Genomic DNA, 12,835 nt, shown 5'->3' with positions numbered 1-12,835 from the left:
ATGATTCCATTATCAACAGTCTGCCGACACCTATGAGCCAATGAAAGCTGCCGACAAATTTGCTCTTTCTGCCAATTTAAGGAGCCCATCATCTTCACTGCAAAGGGGGGACGCCCACGGCCATTCCTGGTCACTAATACCCTCTCTGCTATCATCCCCTCTTCATCTTTACCTCCCAGCCAACATCTATCTCGTCTTCCCCATAGGACCTCACGGCCAAACGCCCATCATCTTCATTCACTCATTTTTCCTAGCCTCTGCCCACTGTAACTATAAAAATTCCTCAGCCCCTCACCCGTAACCATCTCAACTACACTTCCATTTCACCCGTGATCACCTCCAACAGCCTATCATCTTCATCTTACTCTTCAATCATCTTCAACACCTCTGACCATTCTCCATCACCCAATCTTTCAATCTTCATCCATTCCCAACAACCCATATACACCCACGGCTACTGGAAGACCATCATCATTCACACAGCCAACATGATCACCATCATCTAGAATACACTTGCAACACCTTATACTCGGCCACTACCAACACCTCACGGCCACCACCTATCCTCACCCAGTCATCATCTTCATCCATATTCACCCACTGCCACAGCCATCTTAATAATGAACACAACACAACCAAACACCAGTTCTACCATCCTCATCCTCCTCTTCGAACCTCCATAGCAACCACATACTTCATTCATTACCAATACCTGATACCACGGCCAACATCCAACATCAATCATCATTCATTCTCAGACAAGATTGATACCTTTTCATTCTCAAAACATTCATTCCTTACTCATCATCGATTCATCCTTCATTGGTTCGGCACCTGAAACACAAAATTGGTAATCCCTAAATTTCATCACCTCCATTGCTAATGCCAAAAATACAAAGTACAGGATCAGAGGGAGAAGAGGAAAAGAGCAAGAAAGGAGACCTGACGCCAAGACCGGCGACGACCCCGGCGGCGAGCGGCAATACTGGCGCGACCTTCGTTCACGGTTTGCGGAGGTTGGCCCTACCGAGAAGCAACGTCGGCGTGGCAAAGAGACACGAGAGCGAAGGGGAGAAGCCAGGGCTCGATTCTGACGGTGGAGGCAACTCGCGGCGGACTGCGCGGAGGAGGTGGCGACGCGCGTGCAGGGCCAACCCCTCCCTGGGTTACCATTTTCGAAGAAGAACGAGCGCGAGAGAAAAGGAGACTCTACGGTGTCCGGCGGTGCTTCCACCATAAGTGACTTCGCCGGCGACTTTCTCGGTCAGCTACGGGGATGTGCGGCGGGATGGTCTCGTCGGAGGGGCAGATGGCTACCGCAGATGATGAAGAAGGGGCCCCAAGATTCCTCTGCTGCTGGATGGGAAGGAGACCCTAGTGGTTTCTGATGTGGGAACGGAAAGAGGCTTTGGGCCTAACGTGGGATGCCTCCTTGGCGCAACTCATATTCACACCCCCTTTCCATTTGGGGCTTAAGCCCACTGTGCAAACAATTAAATAAAAAACACAAGAAAGAAAAAAGGAATTGGACCTAACACATCTCGGGATGCACCTCCAAATTTCATCATTACACCCCTGACAGGTACAAAGACAAAAAAGAGAGGTTTTAGGCCCAAACCAAGGAACTTCAATTTTTCTCCACACGCAACACTGGTTTTTATCTCTGTACTCTTAATTTTGTTCAGCTTTTCTTGTTTTATTTTTATGCTTTTTCTTTTCATTGTTTTTTTTATTGCATGTAATTCCCCTTGTAAGATAACCCCACCCCTTTGTTTTGGTGGATTTGTTCGTTTTCGTTTTATATAAAAAATACAAAAAATAAAAAAATAAAAAAACATATAAAACTTTAAAAAACATTTAATGATATAAATATCGGTATGAGTACTCGTGCGATCGTACCCATCAGCCTAGTACTTATTGCCCAAAATATAAAATAAACAATAAGGAAAGAAGCCGTGTGAGTGCTCGTGCGATCGTACGCATCAGCCTAGTGCTCATTACGCAAAACAATAAAAAATAAGGAAGAAGCCGTGTGAGTGCTTGTGCGATCGTACGCATCAGCCTAGTGCTCATTACGCAAAAAATCTAAATATTACATCAAAAATTACAAAAATATGTTTTAAAGGTTTAGGCACATGTGTGATCGCACGCATCGTCCTTGTGCTAAAAACCTTTTCATTTTCCTAAATAAAAATACCAAAAAAAATATAAAATCTTCAAAAACTAAAAAACATCTATTTTTCAAACTACAAACAATATCGCCTTGCCAGAACTACGTGATCCTTGATTCTCCATCAAAAGTGGAGATACGTAGGAGCAAGGCTAGTCCTTGTTAGGTTCATTTTCCCAAAAATCCAAATTTATCCAAAATCATTCTCAAACAAATCTCTCAAACTATTTTCAAACAAAATTTTCAAGTAGTTTCAAACGAATTACGGAACCCTGATTTCTCATTCAAAATGAGAATACGTAGGAGCAAGGTCAATCCTTGTCGGGCCCAAAAAACTAAAAAATATTGTTTGTTTCTTTAGAGTTTTATTTTAAGGGAAAGTTAAACATTTTGAAAACTACATCCATATTCGCGCATTTAGTTAAAGGTACTGCCCTAGGGCAGGCGTTGTAGGGTGCTAATACCTTCCCTACACGTAACCGACTCCCGAACCAAGAATCTCATTTTCGCAGACCATGCTTTATCATTTTATGGTTTTTTCGTAGTTTTCCAGAATAAACTATGGTGGCGACTCCAAAATCTCTTTTTTTCAAAACCGTTTTTATTTTTATGGATCGTCGTCCCGTCGCGATCCCGGTTGCGACAGATGGCGACTCCACTGGGGACGTCTGAGAGTCAGGCCATTTAATTAGATAAGCGAATTCGATGTGGTTTTTCTTTATGTTTTTATTCCCTTTTTCCTTATCTATGTTTGATATTTGGAATAATTGCATGTGAGTTTCTTTTACTGTTTCTTTATGTTTGAAATAATTGTTCCTTATCTATATTTGATATGTCTACTTATTTGTGTTTATTTTTGTAATTGTTTTGCATTATAATCTCCCTCCACACACATTATGCATATCATGAGTGGGGCCTTATACCCGGGTCTGAGCGCAACTTAGAAATAGAGGGGTTGTGTAGCGGTGTCACTCTGGGATGTACTTCCTGTCTGACTATCGTGAGAACTCCAGCTAGAGTCTGTTCTCTTCATTTGTGTCTCCACATCTAGTTGATTACTCTGACTGTTGTGGAGAGATAGTGAAAAGAGCCATAGCTTTGGTGGCCTTGATTTAAGAATTAGGAAACCATCCTGGTAAGTGCATGTATGTGGTCTTAGAACTTTAAGTACCATCCTTCGATTAAGACACGAAAGGGAGATCGTTTTGTCATTTCTTTTTCATCTTTTCTTTGTATACAGCAAATAAATGTACCATAATAAAAAAAAAACATAAAAAAATTTAGAGCAATAAAAATGTACATGTTCTGATTCATATGTATTTTGTTTCGCATTTATCTTGTTATCAAGTTCATGGAATAATTCTCAAGAAAATAAAAATAAAATTGTCAAATAAAAATAATGTTTTTGAAGCAAAATAAAATTGTTTGGTCCAATGACTTAACTGAATAAAAAGAACCAAATTTGTTTATCATTGATTAGAAATATTTATCAGACTTTCATGATATGAAAATGTTTAAGATCATCATTTGTCCACGATCCCCATCGCCTATTTTAGTTCGTAAAAGTAAAACCGTCATACAAGGAGCATTTCTTAGGTTCACCAGTTCAACCTTGTCTAACCCGGTGTGAAGCTCAAATCATGATCCATTATGAGTTTAAACCTTGTTTGTCTTAACCCAAGTCGTGTCGAGCCTGGCCCATCACTCGTGTCTAGGTATGAACCTTGTGTTTATCATCAACCTCGTGTTCTAACCATTCATTAACATGTCTCATTATTGGTTATCAGCCTCTTTGTGTTTAAGCCCGAATGCGTCTCCTGTTTACAAGTGTCATTCGTTTTCAAGGTCATTAAGAGTCAACCCAATCTTCCATTTCCACCTCCATTCAAGTCATGTTAAACATGTGTTTTGTGTAGGGGCATATTTCCGCGTCTGTCTTAATGTGGGTTCATATTGGTCAATTTTTAGTCTCTGGGCGCATAAGCTTTTCCAGATTAGGGGCAAATTCGTGTTCATGTCTGTTTACCAAAAAAAATGTTGAAGCATTTTTAAAATCTTGAACAATTTTATACATGATTATTCAGATGTTTTTTCAAATTCAATGATAAATTAATTGTTTTTCTTTCGGACCAAGTAAAAGAAGAGGAAAATTTTGAGAAGAGTTCCATGAACCCAGATTGCATAATATGTGTAAATTAATTTGTGTATATTTGAACATGTACGTAAAACAAAAAAAAATATATATACATTTGCATTACTACAAATAAAGGCCTTCAGGTGGCCGAAACATAAAAACCAAATTACAAAAAAAAATAAATAATAAAGAAAGAAAATTACAAAAAATAATGCTTGCAGATTTATGGAGTTCTTGTCTTCTGCCGGTATTCTCGAGTTTTGTAAGATGAAAGTCTGCACAAAACTTATTAGATCTCAAACAACAAAAATATAACAAAAAAACACATAATAATAAAGGAAACATTAAAAGTACATATTACGGAATTCGTCCAAGTTCGACCACTGACCGTAAAAAACAAGGAAAGAAAATAGAAAAACAAAAACAAACATAATAATCACAAAATAAAGGATGTTCGTGGTTCGATCACTGGTGATCGTTAATATTACAGACCATAAAAAAAAATAAAAGAAAATAATAAACAAAAATTCAATGAAAAAATTCTCGAGCTGGTTGTGGTGGTCTAAGGGAGAGCTCCGTCGAGGGAGCTCTGGTTCGGAATGTGAGAAGCATGGGTGGAGGGATTTGTCGTTCGTCTCTGTCGTCGTCGATGATGATTGGAACGGGGAACAAATCCAGCAGCCTCGGCGCCCTCATAATTACCCAATCATATTCTTCCAAAAAAATTTTTGTGTCAATATTAGAGAAGGAAGAGTAAAATTCAAAACAAAAATAGAGGTGATCAGGGTTCTTACCATACATGTACCGCGGTAGCAGCGAAAAGACAATGCCAGTGGGGTCTATCTCCGCTTGTAGGCGCCTGACCCGATTGCCGTGATTGTTGAACCAGCAGTGAACGTTATATTCACTGGCTTCTCCGAAAGCCCTTAGTCGAGACGCAATCTCGACGACTTGGGCTCTGCTGGGATGTGTGACCCCATAATTATATATGTTGGTCATCATCTTGATCTGATCGTCAGTAGGACGCCACCGCTGACTGGTGTATCTCTCTATTTCCATCTCACTCATCCTTCCTCTCGAGTATTCTAAAAGCATAAGAACAAAAACAAAACAAAAAGCATAAAAAAAATATATGAGATTCTTAGTTTAGTGTTTTCTTTATTTGTTTTTGTTTCCTTTTAGTTTTTTTGTCCGGTCAGTCTTTGATGTTTCAGTGTCTAGTCTCAGATCTGTTTCACGGTCCTTGCAAAAGGGTCCTAAACGGATCTATGTCCAGTTGTCCTTGTCCTTGTGTTCATGTAATTTTAGTCTTTATGTTTATTTAGTTTTAAGTGGGGTACGTGGCGTTGTTCTACCCGATTGTCTCTGCCATACCTTCAATCGAAGGGAGATTAACATCTGGTTTCCAGCCTATATACCCCTTAAGTTTAAGACAATTGTGTTTTTAAGTGTTTTTAGTTTAGAAAAATGAAAAAATTGAAGAGGAGAAGAATGAACGTAAAACAGAAAAGAAAAAAAAAACAGAAAGCTAAAGAGTAAAAGGAAAGAGGAACAGAAAGCATAAAGGAAAGAAATAAAAAAAACAGAACGGAAAGAATGACAGGAAAACCGAACAACAGGAAAGTAGAAAAGAAAAACAGAGAAAGGGAAGAGGGAAAGAAAGGCAGAGAAAGCGAAAAGGGGAAAAGAAGGAGAAGTAGGGAAAGCGTAAAAGAAAGAACGAAAAGAAAAAACATGAAAGAAAGAGGGAAAGAGGACTTACCCGGAAGCAGAAGGGCTTGCAGAAGCTAGTCGCAGGAGTCGGACGCCTTCGAAGGCACACACGGGCAGAACCTCGTCGTAGGAACCCGACGCTCTCGACAGGCGCTCAAGGGAGAGAGAGAGGGAGAAAGAGAGGGATAGAGAGGGAGTAGGCAGATCAGGAAATGTCGCTCGACGCCGAAGGGATAACCATTTTATAGCCAAACAAAATCCACTGTAGCTACAGTTCCGGTCGCTCCAACCGTCTGACATCCAAAGTCCCGGTCTTTCTGAATTCAAAAAAAAAAAATTGAAAATCTGAAAACGGGTAGGGTTTTGTTGGGTCAATCCGGCCCAATACAAGACTTCATAGATGATCCGATTTCACCAAAAAATAATAAAACAAAATATAAACAAATATGATAAATAGAAAATTTTCAAAAATAATAAATGGAGTGATGTAAAATTTGAAGTGTTCAAAATTGTTTTTCATTTGCATGATAAAGGACATTTTTCAGGTTCATTGGGCCTCATTGTCATGTTAGCCTTCTTTAAACCCAATTCTTCTGAAATATAAATTTGAGTAAAGAATTATTTTGGCATGTTTGTAATTGCACATCACACCATTTTGTTTGATTTTATTCCTTCTTCTTCTACATTTTGAATAAATCTAAAAATAAAAAAATATTGAAAAAAGGGAACAGCGCTCGAGCCCATTAGGCCCAATGGCCTTCGTAGTTTTCTCTCGAGTCTACTTCTTTTGAAAATATGTCAAAAATATTTTGTTTTCACATTTTTGCTGTTGAATGATGTATCATTCTGAGATTTGTCAAAAAAAAAAAGAAAGAAAAAAAAGAATTCAAGTTAGATTTCAATTTTTTCAGTGTGATAGTAGGAATAGTTATCGTTGAGCCCATTTGGGCCCATTTTCAGTGTAATGTTTTCCTTAGTTTTGTTTTCTCAGATAAATAAATAAAATAAAATAAAAAATATTTCCCTCATCATGTTTCATAAATTTCACATAATGTCAGACTTCACTTTAAAAAAATGTAAAAAGCAATTTCAGTTCTTTGAGTCGCTTTGGTATTGGGTTTGTCCGGCCCATTAGGCTCGCTATCTACATTCATTTTTCTTCAGGTCCAAGCTTGACCTAGTTTTCTTTGTAGTCTTGTAAAATAAAAGTCAATCGAAAAATCTCAAAAAGTATCAAAGTGCAAATTTTCAACAATGTCTTTAGAGTACAATCTTCCAAGTTGTCATGTGTGATTTTCTTTGAATTTGTAGTTAAAAAAAATCTGAGAATGAAAGATGAACAGTTTTTGAGCCCATTAGGCCTCGTTCTCATATGTGGTTTCTCTTCAACCAGTACATCTGAATTTCTGAAAAATAAAAAATACAGGTTTATGTAGATTTTGTGTTTTCAATTCATAATTTCCCTTTTCATTTGTGTGAACAAGTATTTGTGCAAAAAATAAAAATAAAGGAATTCAGACCCTTGTCTGAAGATTTTGTCATGGTTGTAAAAAGAATAGTGTTGGGCCCATTGAGTCTAGTAGTGTTGCAAAATTTTCTTTAGTTCAATCTTGTGAAATCCTCTCATAACAAAAAATGAAAAAAATGAATTTCTTTTAGCTTGTTCCATAAACTATAAAAAAAAATGTTTTCTTTGTCATCTTCTTGTGTCAAGTTCACACGGCTCAAGTCATCTGATCCATTGGGACAATGTGCCTGGTAAGTCCAACTTCCTTCTATGTTACTTCTCCTCAGGTCCGATCCGATATGGATTTTCCCGTGTCGGAAAGTAAAAAAACAAAAAAAACAAAAAAAAAAACAAAAAAGGAAAAGATCGGTTCGGAGCCCATTGAGTCCAATTGTCCTTCTCTGTCAAAAAAAAAATACAAAAAGATTTCTTTCCGTAAATTGCATAATTTTCCTTCAGTAATATATTTGTCAAATAAAAAAGCAGCATAATTGTGGAAGATACAAATTGTTAACAATGTGTTTTCAGTACACTCTTCCAAATTATGATGCATGATTTTCTTGGAATTTGTTGTCAAAAAAATTTTAGAATTAAAGAGGCCTAGATTCCACATTGGCTGAGATGTACCAATTTCCACAATAGCTCATAAAGTCCATTTCCCATACTGGCTTGCAAAGCTCAGCTTCCATGCTGACTCGCAAAGCCCAGATTCCATATTGGCCCAGAAAGCCCATTTCCCATACTGGCTTAAAAGCCCAGCTTCCATGCTGACCCGCAAGGCCCAGTTTCCATTGGCCAAGAAATCCCAATTTCCACAATGGCTCACAAAGCCTATTTCCCATATCGGCCCGCAAGGTCCAGTTTCCAGGCTGGTCCGCAAAGCCCAATTTTCAAAAAAAAAAAACCAAAAAAATCTGTTTTTCAACTAGTATCATCATTTTCATTTCATATTACTTTGCTTCATGCATAAAACCAAAAAAATACGCAAAAGTTGAGTCAATTGTTTTCAATGCAAATCATCCATTTTATGAGATTTCAAAAAAAAAATGTAATGGATGTCATAATCTCCTGTAGTCAAATGTTTGAGTCACATATTCTTAAGAGATATCTGTGTGTGCATTGCTTGAAAACATCATCCTTCAACCTTCATTAAACAAGAGATTGACCCAATCATGTCTTTGAGCCCAAATAATAAACACCAAGTTTTACCGTGGGGCAGATTTTTCGTTACCTCCATTGGCTTTCAATTGGGAGATCCTGGAATCCGTTATAAAAAATAATGAAAAAAAGAATGAAAAATGACTTTTGTTGAGATCATTTAGTCTTGTCTCCTAATTAATCTTTTGAAAATGAAACAACCAAAATTTGAAATGACGTGTGGCCATCTTTCTTCATCCAAAACAAAAATATATCCTTTGATACCAAATTTGAGCCAATAAGAAATTTCTTTTCAAATTTTACCCAAACAAGAGTTACCATCACAATAAAAGTCGACTCAAATTGCAGGAAAAAACACACTTAGTGATCAAATGAAGAGAATTCCTCAAAAGTGAAGCAAAAACGGAAAGAATCACAAAGTGATGACAAATAAAGAATGAAATTTGAGAAATGACAATGAAAGTCAAAACAATTTTGACGAATAACTGATACAAAGTGTAGATGGTAACTCTTGGTTCAAAAAAAAAAAAATAATAGTAATTTTTGGGCCTTTATATCTTTTCTTTCAATACCCTTCAGCCCAAGCCACATTACAAGCCCAATAAAAGTCCACACAGATTGAATAATGGTTGCTTAAATTTTCATAAAGCTTAATTTTGAGATAAGACAAAATGACTAACAATGCAGTTGTAAAAAAAATGAAAAAAAAAAAACAATAAATGTCCTCAAAAGAAGGGAACTCCCTATTGATCAAAATTATACAAAGGAAAATCAAGCCAATTTGGGCAATCCTTTCAAGCCAATCATTTCCATATCCATCTCAAATTTTTGAACAAATTCATGTCCCATTCAAACTCTTCCACCGAGTCCCAAACTTGGGGCAACTTTGTAAGCTTTTCATAACCTTTTCGCCTGTTCTTCAAAACCAGGGCAACTATGTGAGTTTCATATGTTTCGGCCTGGCCCATTCAGAATATTGGACAACTTTGTTAATCTCACATTTGTTTCATCTGTATATTCAAAGTTTGTAACAAGACCGGGACATCCCGTGTTGGGCCTCTCAGATTTGGCCGCACTGAAATTCATAAATCCACCCTCAAAACAAGGGCAAACACTTTGGGGCTTTGTATGATTTTGAGTCCATCTTATCATTGGTAAACCCAAAGTGGGGGGCAATCTCTTTTTGAACCTCGCTTAATTGACTCTTACCCAAAACTAGGGATAACTCTGTGAGTAGCATGTGAATATTCAAAGCTCAGGGCATCCCTTGTTGGGCCTCGCATGATCTTGGTTCGCCCCGAACTTCAAAAATCCATCACCACCAAAATTGGGGCAATTTGTAAATCTCACATGATATTCTCACTCCCTGATTCATGACTTATTCCTTCGCAATTCACAGATACATTTGTCCATACCTATCTTTTTACCATGCCCCAAACTAGAGTAGCTTCTGAGTATATACTACCTCACATTGGCATTTGTAACTGTTTTAAGGAGTAAGAGGCCCAAGTAGCCAACCCGATACTCTCCAAATCCTTCCAATAATCCTCCACATATCAGGCATGCATACACTGATGTTTCAAAAGAAATGTTGATCACACAAGTTTGAACATTTGACTTTAGAATTTGACATCCATTTTAAAAAAAAAATGATGGCCTAAATCTTCATAAATTTGATGATTTCAAAGAAAACAAATTGACTCAGTAAAAAAAATAATAAGAGTGTCATAGTTTCATAATCTTCCATTATGGAAAAAAAAATCACAAGTCAACATCATGTACATATTTTCATAAACTTTGAATTTGTTTTCATGAATGTTTATCAAATCTTCTTCCTTCAAAAAAAAAAAAAAAATCAACATGCATCAAAGCTTTCTCCTCCAATTTCAAAACTTATATCAACCATGTTTATTGATTTCAAGTTCATGCAAAACTTAAAAAAAAAAAAGCACAAAAAAAAAACAAAACAAAACAAATTCAAAATTCTCCAATTCAAAACAATCAAACATTTTACTTTCTGCTATTGGTATCTCAGCCCTCTGCAAGGCAATGGTCGAGCCCAATTTTACCTTCTGTCATTGGTATCTCGGCCCTCTGCAAGCCAATGGTCGAGCCCAATTTTACTTTCTGCTATTGGTATCTCGGCCCTCTACAAGGCAATGGTCGAGCCCAATTTTACTTTCTGCTATTGGTATCTCGGCCCTCTGCAAGGCAATGGTCGAGCCCAATTTTACTTTCTGTCATTGGTATCTCGGCCCTCTGCAAGGCAATGGTCGAGCCCAATTTTACTTTCTGCTATTGGTATCTCGGCCGTCTGCAAGGCAATGGTCGAGCCCAATTTTACTTTCTGTCATTGGTATCTCGGCCCTCTGCAAGGCAATGGTCGAGCCCAATTTTACTTTCTGCTATTGGTATCTCGGCCCTCTGCAAGGCAATGGTCGAGCCCAATTTTACTTTCTATCATTGGTATCTCGGCCCTCTGCAAGCCAATGGTCGAGCCCAATTTTACTTTCTGCTATTGGTATCTCGGCCCTCTGCAAGGCAATGGTCGAGCCCAATTTTACTTCCTGCTATTGGTATCTCGGCCCTCTGCAAGCCAATGGTCGAGCCCAATTTTACTTTCTGTCATTGGTATCTTGGCCCTCTGCAAGGCAATGGTCGAGCCCAATTTTACTTTCTGCTATTGGTATCTCGGCCCTCTACAAGGCAATGGTCGAGCCCAATTTTACTTTCTGTCATTGGTATCTCGGCCCTCTGCAAGGCAATGGTCGAGCCCAATTTTACTTTCTGTCATTGGTATCTCGGCCCTCTGCAAGGCAATGGTCGAGCCCAATTTTACCTTCTGTCATTGGTATCTCGGCCCTCTGCAAGGCAATGGTCGAGCCCAATTTTGCTTTCTGCTATTGGTATCTCGGCCCTCTACAAAGCAATGGTCGAGCCAAATTTACTTTCTGTCATTGTCATCTCGGCCCTCTGCAAGGCAATGGTCGAGCCCAGCAATCAAACTCATCATTCACTTCCATAGGGTTTGTACACCCTCCACGAGGTTTCTACACCTCATTCACTTCCATAGGGTTGGTACGCCCTCCACAAGGTTTTTACACCTCATTAACTTCATCCATAGGGTTGTTACACCCTCAATAATGTCTACACACCTCAATTCTGTTAGCCTTGTTCATATTTATTTTAAATTTTCCTGTTGTTCATTGTCCATTTTGAAATCCAGACGAAATTAGTGTTTCTTTCTTTACTTAGCTTTTACTCCAATAATACGAAAATTCAAAATTTTCATATTATCTAGTAAAATCTAAGTAAAGAGGGGTAGTTGTCAACACCCAATTTCGTCCGGATTGACCAATAGATTTATTTTATTGTCATCATGAGTGTCAAATAAAAATAACAAAAAAAAGTAAAAAAAACAAATAATAAAAATTAAAAATGAAATAAAAAATAAAGGAGCGTTCGTCCTCTGACGTTCGGCTTCGTCATCTGCTCTGTTCGCCCGTTCGGCCATTCGTTCTTTGAACGTTCGATCTTCTTCAGCGTTCGTACTTTTGGTGCTTATCTTCTTCGAGCGTTCGGTTTTGAGCGCTCATTTTATTCCTAGTTCGAACGTTCGTCCATTTCGCTCGTCCAAATACTGATTTGTTTTAAAAATGGTCGTTCGTCTCAGTTGAACGTTCGTCCATAATTCCCACCAGCTGTTTCCCACAATGCTCCAATTAAGGCTGCCGACACTCTCCACCAAGCGGACAGTTTGCCATGGTCCACTTCCATTATCCCACATTTAACAAACTTCCACTGATGTTTCCCACTTCACCAACCCTCCAACTAATGATTCCATTATCAACAGTCTGCCGACACCTATGAGCCAATGAAAGCTGCCGACAAATTTTCTCTTTCTGCCAATTTAAGGAGCCCATCATCTTCACTGCAAAGGGGGGACGCCCACGGCCATTCCTGGGCACTGATACCCTCTCTGCTATGATCCCCTCTTCATCTTTACCTCCCAGCCAACATCTATCTCGTCTTCCCCATAGGACCTCACGGCCAAACGCCCATCATCTTCATTCACTCATTTTTCCTAGCCTCTGCCCACTGTAACTATAAAAATTCCTCAGCCCCTCACCCGTAACCATCCCAACTACACTTC

Source organism: Vigna angularis, chromosome 3 (assembly GCF_016808095.1).
Source record: "Vigna angularis cultivar LongXiaoDou No.4 chromosome 3, ASM1680809v1, whole genome shotgun sequence".
Taxonomy (NCBI): Eukaryota; Viridiplantae; Streptophyta; class Magnoliopsida; order Fabales; family Fabaceae; genus Vigna; species Vigna angularis.
The sequence above is the reverse complement of the archived record's forward strand: the minus strand, read 5'-3'. Positions refer to the sequence as shown.